We start from the raw sequence: 13,142 nt of genomic DNA, 5'->3' as shown, positions 1-13,142 counted from the left end.
AGGATCAAATTGGAGTGGGGGTTAGACTCCTAGAGGTGGTACGAGGCTACGGGCGAGAGTAGGGCGGCGGAGGAGTTCTCACCGAAGAGAACGTTGCCGGAGCCCGAGGCGGACGGAGGTGGCCGGAGTTGAGGAAGAAGGGCCCCTCGAGGCTCTTCTAGTGGCTAGGCGGGGTCTGGTGAGGTGGTGGAGTTGTGCGGGGGCGAGAGCAAGCTCGGGGGGGTGCTATTTATAGCCGGCCCGAGGCGGTTGCCGTCAACGGATAAGTCCGGCGAGCGATTACGGCGGCGCTGTGGCTGGACGGTCGTCTTAGGGGCTTGAGCATCATTTAGATGAAGCACTGGTGCCATTCCAGTGTCCAACTCAGCAAGGTAGGCAGGATTATGGCCTGTCCTTGACGGAACGGCCGCACGGCACGTCGGCGGCAGAGAACGCGCTCTGCGCGTGCCAGGCCACGGCGAAGGTGCTGCATGCGTGCGCTAGCAAGGAGGTGGCTACGCGGAGCTCTCAGGAGGTTTGGGCGGTGCCGAATGGCGTTATGCCGCAGGGTTGTCCCCTGTCGGCCGCTACAGTGGTTCTGCTGCCGCAAGACACGCCAGCGCAGGCGGGCCAGGGTGCCACCGACGCCAGGAACGCGCCAAGCGCGCGTGTGGTGCTCCGGACAAGAAGGAAGGGCTGTTAGCAACGTGCCAAGTGCATTGTCGACATGTGACTGAAACTCTGACGAAGAAACGACACTGAATTCTGAATATTACTGAAGATGTACAGTAACAGTGCATGCCAGGTGTTCGACAGAATGATTTTGGCATGTGGGGATTTTTCCTTGAGCTGGTTTTTGGTGGAGTGGTCTCTCATTGCAGCTAGGGGTTGCCTGAATTTTGGTCGAATTTTTGGAGAAGTGGAGATATGAATTTCACCAAATTTGACAAATCTGGTCCAAACTTGCAGAGGGTGAATTTTGAAATATTTGAAAAGAAGAAGAGTGGATCATGATGGTTCTAGGTTGTGGGTGCTAAGGAATATCCAGAGGAGTTGAATTGAGATCAAAGATCAAAGGCATTTAGGTACTTACTTTGCAAACTACCTAAGCTCAAAATAAAGGACATAATTATTTTGGGGGAAGAAATGAATGGAATAAAATCCAAAAATGGATTTTATTAGATGGGACAGAAAGTTTGGGTTGTCCCAAAGTGGAAGGAGGGGTTTTGGGAAAATTTTACCATAGGAGGCATGGTAAAATCAAGAAAAGATCAAAACCAAATAAAAGCCCAAAACCAAAAAGGTTTTCTTTTTAGAAGAAACTAAAACCAAGAAAAGATTTTTGAGCGTGAAAACTCAAGAGAGGTTTTCAAGAAGGGTTTAAAAGACCTTCTTTAAACCAAGCAAGACTCTTGCTGAAAACAAAAACCACAAAAATTTTGGAGTGTCACAACACCTACCCCCTTAGGAAAAATCTCGTCCCCGAGATTTCAGCTGATCCTTAAACAGGTGTGGGTGCTCTGTCCGAAGAAAATCCTCTCTCTCCCAAGTTGCTTCATTCTTGGTGTGATTGCTCCACTGAACTCTGAAAAACTTGATGGTTTTCTGTCGGGTCCTCCTCTCAAACTCTTCTAATATTTTTATTGGGTGCTCCCGATAGGTGAGGTCTGGTTGCATGTCAATATTTTCATGCGATACTTGCTTCTCTGGGTTGCTCACGTACTTTCTCAACTGCGAGATGTGGAACACGTTGTGGATATCGGATAAATCTCCGGGTAGGTCTAGCTGGTAGGCTACCATGCCTCTTCGGGCCACTATACAGAATGGTCCGATGAATCTTGGTGCTAGCTTTCCCTTAATCCTGAATCGTTGCAGACCCCTCATAGGAGAGACTCTTAGGTATACGATCGTAATAACTCTTTTGCCGACTTTGAGCTGTCTTGAGTCGATCTCTAATGATCTTAACTTTCTCCTCAGCCTCCTTGAGCATATCTGGGCCGAAGATATGGCTGTCTCCGGTCTCTGACCAATTTAGCGGGGTACGACATCTTCTCCCATACAGGGCTTCAAAGGGTGCCATTTGCAAGCTGGCTTGATAACTGTTGTTGTATGCGAACTCTGCATATGGCAAGCTTTCCTCCCAACTGGTTCCGTAGGTGAGGACACAGGCTCTCAGCATATCTTCCAGGATTTGGTTTACGTGTTCAGTCTGCCCATCAGTCTGGGGATGGTATGCGGTACTGAATGCTAGTTGGGTACCCAATGCCTGTTGTAGGTGATCCCAAAATCTAGAGACGAACTGTGTGCCTCTGTCAGATATGATAGTCTTTGGGACTCCATGCAGGCAGACGATACGGGCAAGATTAAGTCTGGCCACCCTCTGAGTGGTGTGAGTTGTCTTCACCGGAATAAAATGTGCCACTTTGGTTAATCTGTCGGTTATGACCCATATGGTATTATTTCCGTGTTGTGACCATGGTAGTCCAACAATGAAATCCATTCCAATCTCGTCCCACTTCCACTCGGGTATCTTGTTTGGTTGTAACAGCCCGGCTGGTTTCTGGTGCTCGGCCTTGATGTGTTGACAAGAGTCGCAGCATGCAATGAACGTGGCTATGTCTCTCTTCATACCGTGCCACCAAAAAATTTCCTGAAGGTCTTTGTACATCTTTGTTCCTCCAGGATGAATTGAATACGGAGCAGTGTGGCTTTCAGACAGAATCTGCTGTTTGAGGTCCTTGATATTTGGTACGCAGATTCTTTCTCTGTACCACAATATTCCTTGTTCATCTACATTGAATTCTGAGGCCTTGCCCAAATTCACTTTCCTCTTTATGCCATCAATACTAGGGTGTCCATGCTGAGCCTCCTTGATCTTTTCCTTCAGGGTAGGCTGTATTTCCAAGTTCGACACACTGCCTTTGGTGACCATTATTAAATTGAGTTTGGCAAATTCCTGTTGAAATTCTGGCCTCAAATTTGGTATACTGTCGTTGTCTGGGCTCGGATTCCGACTAAGGGCATCTGCCACAACATTTGCTTTTCCGGGATGGTAGTGAATCCCAACATCATAATCCTTTACCAACTCCAACCAGCGTCGTTTCCATAAATTTAGTTCCGGCTATGTGAAAATATACTTAAGACTCTTATGGTCTGTGTATATTTCACAACGATTTCCAAGTAGGAAGTGTCTCCATTCCTTGAGTGCATGGATGACCGCTGCCAATTCTAGGTCATGAGTGGGATAATTCTCCTCATGCTTGCGAAGTTGTCTGGAGACATACGCAACTACCTTGCCTTCTTGCATCAATACGCATCCGAGGCCTTTCCGGGATGCGTCACAATACACCTCGAAATCCTTGTGTATGTCTGGCACAATTAATACTGGTGCCGTTGTTAATTTGCTTTTTAGCTCTTGGAAGCTTTTCTCACATGCTTCCGTCCATTCAAACTTCTTGCCTTTCTTGAGCAACTGCGTCATTGGCTTTGCTATGGTGGAGAATCCTTCAATAAATCTCCGATAATAGCCTGCCATTCCCAAGAAACTACGTATGTCCATTACGCTAGCTGGTGGTTTCCAGCCAAGTATGGCCTTGACCTTTTCCAGGTCTACTGCAATACCTTCTTGGGTGAGTACGTGGCCCAGAAAACCCACCTGTCTTAGCCAAAATTCACATTTGCTGAATTTGGCCTACAGTTGATGTTTCCTGAGTTCTCCTAGTACAATCCTGAGATGCTCGGCGTGTTCTTCTGGTGTTTTGGAGTATATCAGAATATCATCGATGAATACCACAACAAACTTGTCCATATACTTCATAAATACTTTGTTCATGAGGTGAACAAAATATGCGGGGGCGTTGGTTAGCCCAAATGGCATTACTGTGAACTCATACAGTCCATATCTGGAAGTAAAGGCTGTCTTGGGAATATCTTCTGTTCGCACTTTTAATTGGTGGTATCCCGATCTTAAGTCAATTTTTGAGAAGACTTTGGCCTGTGCGAGCTGATCAAATAAATCATTTATTCGGGGCATTGGGTATTTGTTCTTGATTGTGACCATGTTAAGAGCTCGATAATCAATACACAATCTCAGTGTTCCATCCTTTTTCTTGGCAAATAAAATTGGAGAACCCCACGGTGAGGAGCTGGCTCGTATGTATCCTTTCTCCAATAATTCTTTTATTTGCTTATTCAACTCTACCAATTCGGATGGTGCCATTCTGTATGGCTTCTTGTAAATGGGAGCGGTTCCGGGTGCTAGCTCAATGCTGGATTCTATCTCTCTGTCTGGTGGCATGCCTGGTAGTTCTTCTGGAAATACATCTGGAAAATCACACACTACTGGAACCTTGTTTAGCTCAGAAACGTCCACCTTGTTTAATCTTGGTTGCCGGGGTATTTGTCTCTCTTTGGCTGAAACTTTTATTGTCTCCCCGTGATGGTGTGTGAGAATCACGGTCCGGTTGAAGCAGTCAATGAAACCTTTGTTGGTGGTTAACCAATCCATCCCTAGGATGACATCCAATCCTTTGCTTTCCAATACAATAAGGTTGGCGTAAAACTTTAATCCTTCAAATTCAATAACCACACCTTGACAGTAACTCTGGGTCACTTGCTTAATTCCAGGGGACTTGATGATCATTAATTTTTTCAAGGGAAGCATCGAATTTTTTTTTGCAAAGCAAAACTCTTCGAAATGAATGAGTGAGAAGCTCCAGAATCAAACAAAATCATGGCAGGTATTGTGTTGACAGGGTACGTACCGAGTACGATATCTGGGGTGTTATGTGCTTCCTCTTTGGTCACGTGGTTCAGGTGACCCTTCTGGTGGTTGTTATTGGGGTTGAAATTGTTTCGCTTGGGCGATGAATTATTGCCACCATTGATAGGCTTTGGGGTTGAGTTCCTTGGCTTGGGGCACTGCTTGGCATAGTGCCCTTCTTCTCCACAAGCGTAACAAGTAACGCCTGGGCAATATGTGAACTCCTTGTCTCTTGCATGGAAATTCTTGATTGGGCGTGAATTATTCGTCGGGGTTTTGTGTGTTCCACCCTTCTGAAATTCCGTCTTGTTTCTGTGATTGCGAGCAAAAGTAGTCTGGTCCCTTTTGCATTTGCGGAAGTCTTCCAGGCTATGTCGCTCATTTTCCAGAGTAATGGCCTTATCCACCAGTGTTTTAAAATCTGGGAAGGTATGTACAACCAGCTGGCATTTAAGTGCGGGTGCCAAGCCTTCCAAGAATTTTTCCATCTTCTTGCTCTCGGTCATGCGCTCTTCATTGGCGTAGTGAGACAGCAGAGTGAATTGGCTGTTGTATTCTGACACTATCATGGTCCTTTGCTTGAGGTCATCAAATTCTCTCTTCTTGATTTTCATAACACTTTAGGAATGTGTGCCCCACGAAAACCTTCCTTGAAATCCTCCCAGGTTATTTCGTTTTCGTTGGGGTGCATGTGCAGGAAGTTTTCCCACCACGATGCAGCTGCTCCGGTGAGATAATGTGGTGCATACAATACCTTTTCACGGTCTAAACACTGTGCAATAATTAATTTTCTCTCCATGTCTCGAAGCCAGTCTTCGGCCTCAAGAGGCTTGTCAGTGTGAGAAAATGTTTGGGGACGCGTTTTCTATAACTCAGATAACTTGGATTGCTGCTGATACTAACCACGGTTATTTCCCATATTGATGAATTGGTTCATCATTTCCTGGTGTTGTTGTTGACTCTGTTCATACAGACGACACACTTGGGTAAATGCTGTTTCACTGTCCTGTTGACTTGTCTGCCCCTGAGTGAAATTGTGGTTTGGTGGTGTGCCATAATTTTCTTCGGGCTGATTTGGCATAGAGCGCGTCCACGGACGAGACATCTTTCACTCTGTGGATATATTTTGTGAAACTCGTAAGACAGGAAAGAGAGTTTGCAAAGGTCAATAAAGTCACACATAAAACTCCAGGATTTTTTTTTGAAAATACACGATTGCGCGTGGAGAAGGACTATTACATATCTTACATGCGAGCATAATTATACATTACATCACTCAGGATATGCGTACATAATCCTGACATGTTATTGAGACTAGTGCACTTCTCCAAATCCTACATGATGCGCAAACATGATACTTCTCACAACCTATGTACATATAAACATATCACACAAGTCGGTACATCGCATGGCGTCTAAACGTACTTAGTCGGAGATGGTGAGGATCTCCCTTGTCCTGCCGAGGGTGAGACGCAGTGATGCTGGGGAATCAACCTCCTCCTCGCTAATACGTTCTAGATGAGGAACGCTGCGCTGAGCTGATGGAATAGGTGCCATAGGCGGAGTAACCTGAATATGAATGGGCGAAATAGGTGGGGTAGCACGTATGGGAGTGGGTGCAATGAGTGGTGCAGCGCGAACGGGAGTGGGTGAAATGAGTGGTGCAGCGCGAACGGGAGTGGGTGCAATAGCTTGGTTGAATTCCTCAGTGGTAGGCAGACGACAAGCAGTGGCAAGAATGGTAGGTGAATGAGAAGCTGAGGATGAGATAAAAGTCAGCGGTGGAGCGGTGTGCAGGAGTTCCCTCCTGTTGGCGGCACAGCCATGGACTGAGTCCATGCGGGCAGCTACGAGGTCGTCCACCATGCTGTCGAAAGCTGCCTCCATGGCTCGGAGGTACTCGACAAGCATCTCAAAGGCCTCGTCTCGCTCTCCTCTGGGGCAAGAGAATGAGTAGTGACAGGTGTATGGTACATGGCATGGAAGGTAGCGGTAGCGACGAGTCTTCATTGCAGGAAGGACATCCCGAAGACGAGCTATCGCCTCGCGGGCAGCCATCTGCATAGCATGCCTTTCTGTAGGCATGGCTCTCCCTAAGAATCGGAAGCGGCGTATCTCAGCACGCCCTCCCCTGAATTGCACCGCGGCCTGGTGCATGGTCAGACTGTCGTTGATCTTGTGTGGATAAAGTGTGAAGACTGGGCGCACGGATGGCCCCATCGCGACCTGAACGATGAAGGAGAGGAGTTTGACGAACCCCTCAGGCACGTTGGCGAACATCTGTGACTCACATTCGTCGCCAGCCATCTACAAAAGTAGGCAAAAATTCTGAACGATCAGATCATAAATTTTATGCTGACTATCAGAAAAATGACTACATTTGTAAAAACATGAATAAACTCTATCATGCTAATAACCAATTAGCGATCGCACCTAGTGGCTTCCTACAGTCAGCCTGGCTCTGGTACCAAGTCTGTCACGACCGATTTTTCAATAAAATGCTTATTGAGAAAACCGATCTTTAGTTCCCAGTATAGGAAAAGTCATCCTCACTGGTAGACAAATACTTGATAAACAGAGGACCAGTAGCACTAAATATATTACAGGGTTGAGTGGAGGCTGCTCAATAATTTATTACAAACTCGCCAATATCTTACATAAGGGCGGTTATGGCACAGGGGTGTGGTGACATGTTACTAGCTCGAGATAAAGAGTGGTGGTGGATAACTTGACTCCTAACTGGCAGCTCATCGAGCGTCGAGGTGAAGCTCGATGAATTTATTTCTGGGGTGGAGGAAGCGGATATGGTACAGTGACCAAATCAGGATCGCACGGGACTGACTGGGACTCCTCTAGACGTCGGACTCGCTATCAAACTCTTCATCCATGAGATCGCCTTCATCAACATCTGGCCAAATCAACAAGCCAGGTGAGTACTTTGAAAGTACTCGCAAGACAGTTCGGACAAAAGATATAACAAATGCATGCATGAATGCGTCATGAGCAAAAATAATAATGCTCGATCCAATAATAATATTTTTGCATGACTTGATAAGTAAAACAAATAACTGAAAACCGATCGGGTGTCTGGAGCGACGCCTCGAAAGGTAAACAAATAAAATTCATGCCGCAGTCGGGCGTCTAAGCGACACCACATAAAGGGCTTATAAAAGAAATGCCATAGTCGGACATCTGAGCGACATCACAGAAAGGGCTTATAAAAGAAATGCCACAGTCGGACGTCTGAGCGACATCACAGACAGGGCTTATAAAAGAAATGCCACAGTCGGACGTCTGAGCGACATCACAGAAAGGGCTTATAAAAGAAATGCCACAGTCGGACGTCTGAGCGACATCACAGAAAGGGCTTTGAAAAGAAATGCCACAGTCGGACGTCTGAGCGACATTGCAGACAGGGCTGATAATAAATGTAAATAACAAGTATGCCACCGTCGGACGTCTGAGCGACATCACAGACAGGTCTCATAACAAATATAAATAACAAGTATGCCACCGTCGGACGTCTGAGCGACATCACAGACAAGGCTTATAACAAATGTAAATAACAAGATTAGTCCATCCACAAGAATAAACTTTTAACCGTATTTTACACACATGTATTCCACCGGAGTTTTGTCACTGAGACTGATATCTGACAAGATAAGATGAATACAGTACTTGGACAAGTACAAGATGATTTAAAGGATTTGTGACTCTGCAGAGTTTGTACTCACTGACCACAGCCAACGGATTTCTGTAGTCATGAAGGACTAGTTCTGTTTACGGTATTTTGATAGAAACACATTTAACTAGTACACACCCATTCCACCTCACGATGCCAGGAATCACCCTAGGCAACGTCTAAGAAAAACTTTGAGACGGGGAGGTCACAACCTCGAATAGCATGGGATCAATTTTCTATACGCGCGCTCTAAGGGGTGCCCCCCTCTCGGTCCCAACCGGAAACACCCATGCCCCCTAACCGGATGACGGGCTTTAATCCAGGGCCATGGAACCCTCATCCCGGCCTCTCTACTTGGTGTGTACCAGGAAAACGGTTGCAACTTACTAAGCCATATTCCTTGCGGAAAACATGTGGCAGTACAGGAAAGGAATTGAATGGGAATATGACTTGATTCACGATGACACTGATGTCAAATGGACTGGCATAAGACTGGCATGTCACAACGATGCCATCTTACCCATCCTCATGCCATCTCTTGGCCATGCCAATATGTATCCAACAACATATGGCTTTGCGAAACTTACTTTCCACTTCTGTGCATGAAATATAACATTTAAAGAAACGTTCATAAACATGCCATGAAACTCCTAAGATGCAAACATGCAACAAACACTTCATCATATCAAGAGTTCAAACATGCTTGCCTGGTTCGGAGTAGTCGGAGTCTAACTGGGTGAAGTTTGCGGCTCCGTCACTTCCTCCGGAATCTACGGTATAAGAAAAATATGCACGTAACGTAAATACCGCGAGGTGCACAAAAAGTAATTCAAATAATTTTCAAATAAATCTGATAAAAAACTAGACAAAATTTTAAAGAGAACAGAAAAAGAATCAAACCAAATTCCTTTTCTGTTTAAAAGATATAAGAGTTTTGATTCAGGGACCTTTCTGTAATGAAACAGAAACTTCCCAGGTGGTTTTGCGGAAAAGTCCAGAAAACGGTTTGTTTAAAAGAAAAGACTGAGAGACTGACAGGCGGGCTCCATCCGTCAGGTTTGAACATTCAAACGAGGGAAACAGGGCGCGACGGTGCCCGAGAGATGCGGTGGTCGCCGACGGCGATCCACGGCGGGGCAGGGTGATCGGGTGGTACCTCTATGATCGGCATGTCCTTCCGCGTCTATGGGTGGTGGTGGTGGTCGCCGGCGAGCACTGTGTCGACGGCGGCCCTTGCTCTGGCGAACGGCGGTTCGGGTGGTCGTGGGCCTCGTCGGAGAGAGCTGCTAGGATCAAATTGGACTGGGGGTTAGACTCCTAGAGGTGGTACGAGGCTACGGGCGAGAGTAGGGCGGCGGAGGAGTTCTCACCGAAGAGAACGTTGCCGGAGCCCGAGGCGGACGGAGGTGGCCGAAGTCGAGGAAGAAGGGCCCCTCGAGGCTCTTCCAGTGGCTAGGCGGGGTCTGGTGAGGTGGTGGAGTTGTGCGGGGGCGAGAGCAAGCTCGGGGGGTGTGCTATTTATAGCCGGCCCGAGGCGGTTGCCGTCAACGGATAAGTCCGGCGAGCGATTACGGCGGCGCTGTGGCTGGACGGTCGGCTTAGGGGCTTGAGCATCATTTAGATGAAGCACTGGTGCCATTCCAGTGTCCAACTCAGCAAGGTAGGCAGGATTATGGCCTGTCCTTGACGGAACGGCCGCACGGCACGTCGGCGGCAGAGAACGCGCTCTGCGCGTGCCAGGCCACGGTGAAGGTGCTGCATGCGTGCGCTAGCAAGGAGGTGGCTACGCGGAGCTCTCAGGAGGTTTGGGCGGTGCCGAATGGCGTTATGCCGCAGGGTTGTCCCCTGTCGGCCGCTACGGTGGTTCTGCTGCCGCAAGACACGCCGGCGTAGGCGGGCCAGGGTGCCACCGACGCCAGGAACGCGCCAAGTGCGTGTGTGGTGCTCCAGACAAGAAGGAAGGGTTGTTAGCAACGTGCCAAGTGCACTGTCGACATGTGACTGAAACTCTGACGAAGAAACGACACTGAATTCTGAATATTACTGAAGATGTACAGTAACAGTGCATGCCAGGTGTTCGACAGAATGATTTTGGCATGTGGGAATTTTTCCTTGAGCTGGTTTTTGGTGGAGTGGTCTCTCATTGCAGCTAGGGGTTGCCTGAATTTTGGTGGAATTTTTGGAGAAGTGGAGATATGAATTTCACCAAATTTGACAAATCTGGTCCAAACTTGCAAAGGGTGAATTTTGAAATATTTGAAAAGAAGAAGAGTGGATCATGATGGTTCTAGGTTGTGGGTGCTAAGGACTATCCAGAGGAGTCGAATTGAGATCAAAGATCAAAGGCATTTAGGTACTTGCTTTGCAAACTACCTAAGCTCAAAATAAAGGACAGAATTATTTTGGGGAAAGAAATGAATGGAATAAAATCCAAAAATGGATTTTATTAGATGGGACAGAAAGTTTGGGTTGTCCCAAAGTGGAAGGAGGGGTTTTGGGAAAATTTTACCATAGGAGGCATGGTAAAATCAAGAAAAGATCAAAACCAAATAAAAGCCCAAAACCAAAAAGGTTTTCTTTTTAGAAGAAACTAAAACCAAGAAAAGATTTTTGAGCGTGAAAACTCAAGAGAGGTTTTCAAGAAGGGTTTAAAAGACCTTCTTTAAACCAAGCAAGACTCTTGCTGAAAACAAAAACCACAAAAATTTTGGAGTGTCACACACCTCTAGAATGTCGCAGTTTGGAAAGTAGCAGGCTTTGAGAATTCTGCTGCATAAACTATCCGGATTCTTGAGTAGCCGCCATCCTTGACGTGACAACATAGCAATGTTGAAGCTATGCATGTCTCGAAAACCTAGTCCACCCTGTGCTGTTGGTATTGTTAAGTTATCCTAGCTCAGGCAGTGCATCATATTTTCCTTGCCCTAGTGACTCCACAAATTTTTTGCTATGAGTGTGTTTAGCTCTTGGCAGAAGGTTTCTGTGGGATGAAAACACAACATGGCAAAGGTCGGTATCGCCCACGCCACGTCTTTCACCAAGGTCTCCTTCCCACTCTTCGCCAACAGCCTTTCTTGACATCCATGGACGCGACCGCACATGCATCTCTTTATATATGCAAAAGTGCGTCTACGAGATCGGCCAACATGTACTGGCAGGCCAAGGTAACGGTCTTTCCAGTCTTTACTTATAATCTGAACCTTTGAGTTAACCTGATTCTTCACAGCCTCATCGGTGTTTGGCGAGAATATGATGGCAGACTTTTTCGTGTTGATGCATTGTCCAGAGCAGTTCTCATAAAGCTCGAGGATATCATGGGGAGTAGCATCCTCTTCTTGCTTTGACTTTAGACAAATCACTGAGTCATTGGCGAATAAAATATGTGAAACACTGGGCGCATTTTGGCAGATTTTGACACCACTAATCTTTCCTTGTTCCTCAGCTTCATGCAGCAATGCAGACAATCCTTCGGCACAAATCACAAAGAGGTAGGGGAGAGGGGGTCCCCTTGTCTCAACCCACGTGTTGGCACAAATTGTTCTGTTAGGACTCCATTCACCCTGATTTGATAGCAAACTATTGTGACACATTTCATTATGAGATTTACCCACCTCCTCCAAAAACCCAATTTCACTAGCATTGCCTCAAGGAAATTCCATTCAACTCGATCATAAGCCTTGCTCATATCCGCTTTTATAGCAGCCACTCCCTCCTTTCCACTTCTTTTGTTCCTCAGGTAGTGCGAGGCTTCGTAAGAAATAAGGACCTTGTCTATGATCAGCCTTCCGGGAATGAACGCAGTTTGGTTTTCAGAGATGATATCTGGGAGCACCACCTTTAACCGATTTGCTAGCACCTTTGACACCAGCTTATACAACACGTTGCACAGACTTATCGGGCGCAGATCTTTTATCCTGTTCGGGTCCTTAACCTTGGGTATAAGTGCCACCACAGTATCATTCCAGCCCTCCGGAATCTCCCCGCCGTTAAGGACCGCAAGGACCTCTTCCACAATGTAATCACCCATGAAATGCCAATGGCGTTTGAAGACTATCAATGGCATGCCATCCGGGCCTGGCGCTTTCAGGTCACCAATATGATATAGTGCCGCCTTCACTTCCTCACGAGTAAATGATGCATCCAGCACATTAAGCATTGCAGTGGTGACCCGCGGCTATACCTTGTCAATGAGCCCATCAACTCGGTTTCCCGCAGAAGAGGTGAAAAGGTCCTGGAAATAAGAACAAGCATAGTTAGTTAAATTACTCTCTGCTACTACCGACCCATCTTCCCTTCTCAACTCCTTTATCTTGTTTGCCTTCTTCCTCACAGACGCCATAAGATGGAAAAAACGGGTATTCCTATCCCCCTCCAACAACCACCACACATGAGCTCGTTGCTTCCACATAGTATTCTTCTTCTCCTCTAGCTCATCCACCAAACACCTGAGTTTCGCTTCCTCCTCTATCTTCTCTTGCGACGCCGAGTCCTTCATACATCTCTCCAAATCTTCTTTCGCCTTCTTCAATCTACCCTCTACTGCTCCAACCACTTCTTTATCCCAAATCCACATCTTCCTCGCTATCTCCTTTAGTGCATGAGCTACTCCTCCCTCTCTACTATCCCAACTTCTCTCCCAAGCCTCCCAAATGACATCCTCATAGCCATCCTCCTGTAGCCACCTCGCCTCAAAATGGAAGCCCCTGTCTCCCCCTTCCC

Source organism: Triticum dicoccoides, chromosome 2B (genome assembly GCF_002162155.2).
Source record: "Triticum dicoccoides isolate Atlit2015 ecotype Zavitan chromosome 2B, WEW_v2.0, whole genome shotgun sequence".
Lineage (NCBI taxonomy): Eukaryota > Viridiplantae > Streptophyta > Magnoliopsida > Poales > Poaceae > Triticum > Triticum dicoccoides.
This window is presented reverse-complemented; position numbering follows the sequence as displayed.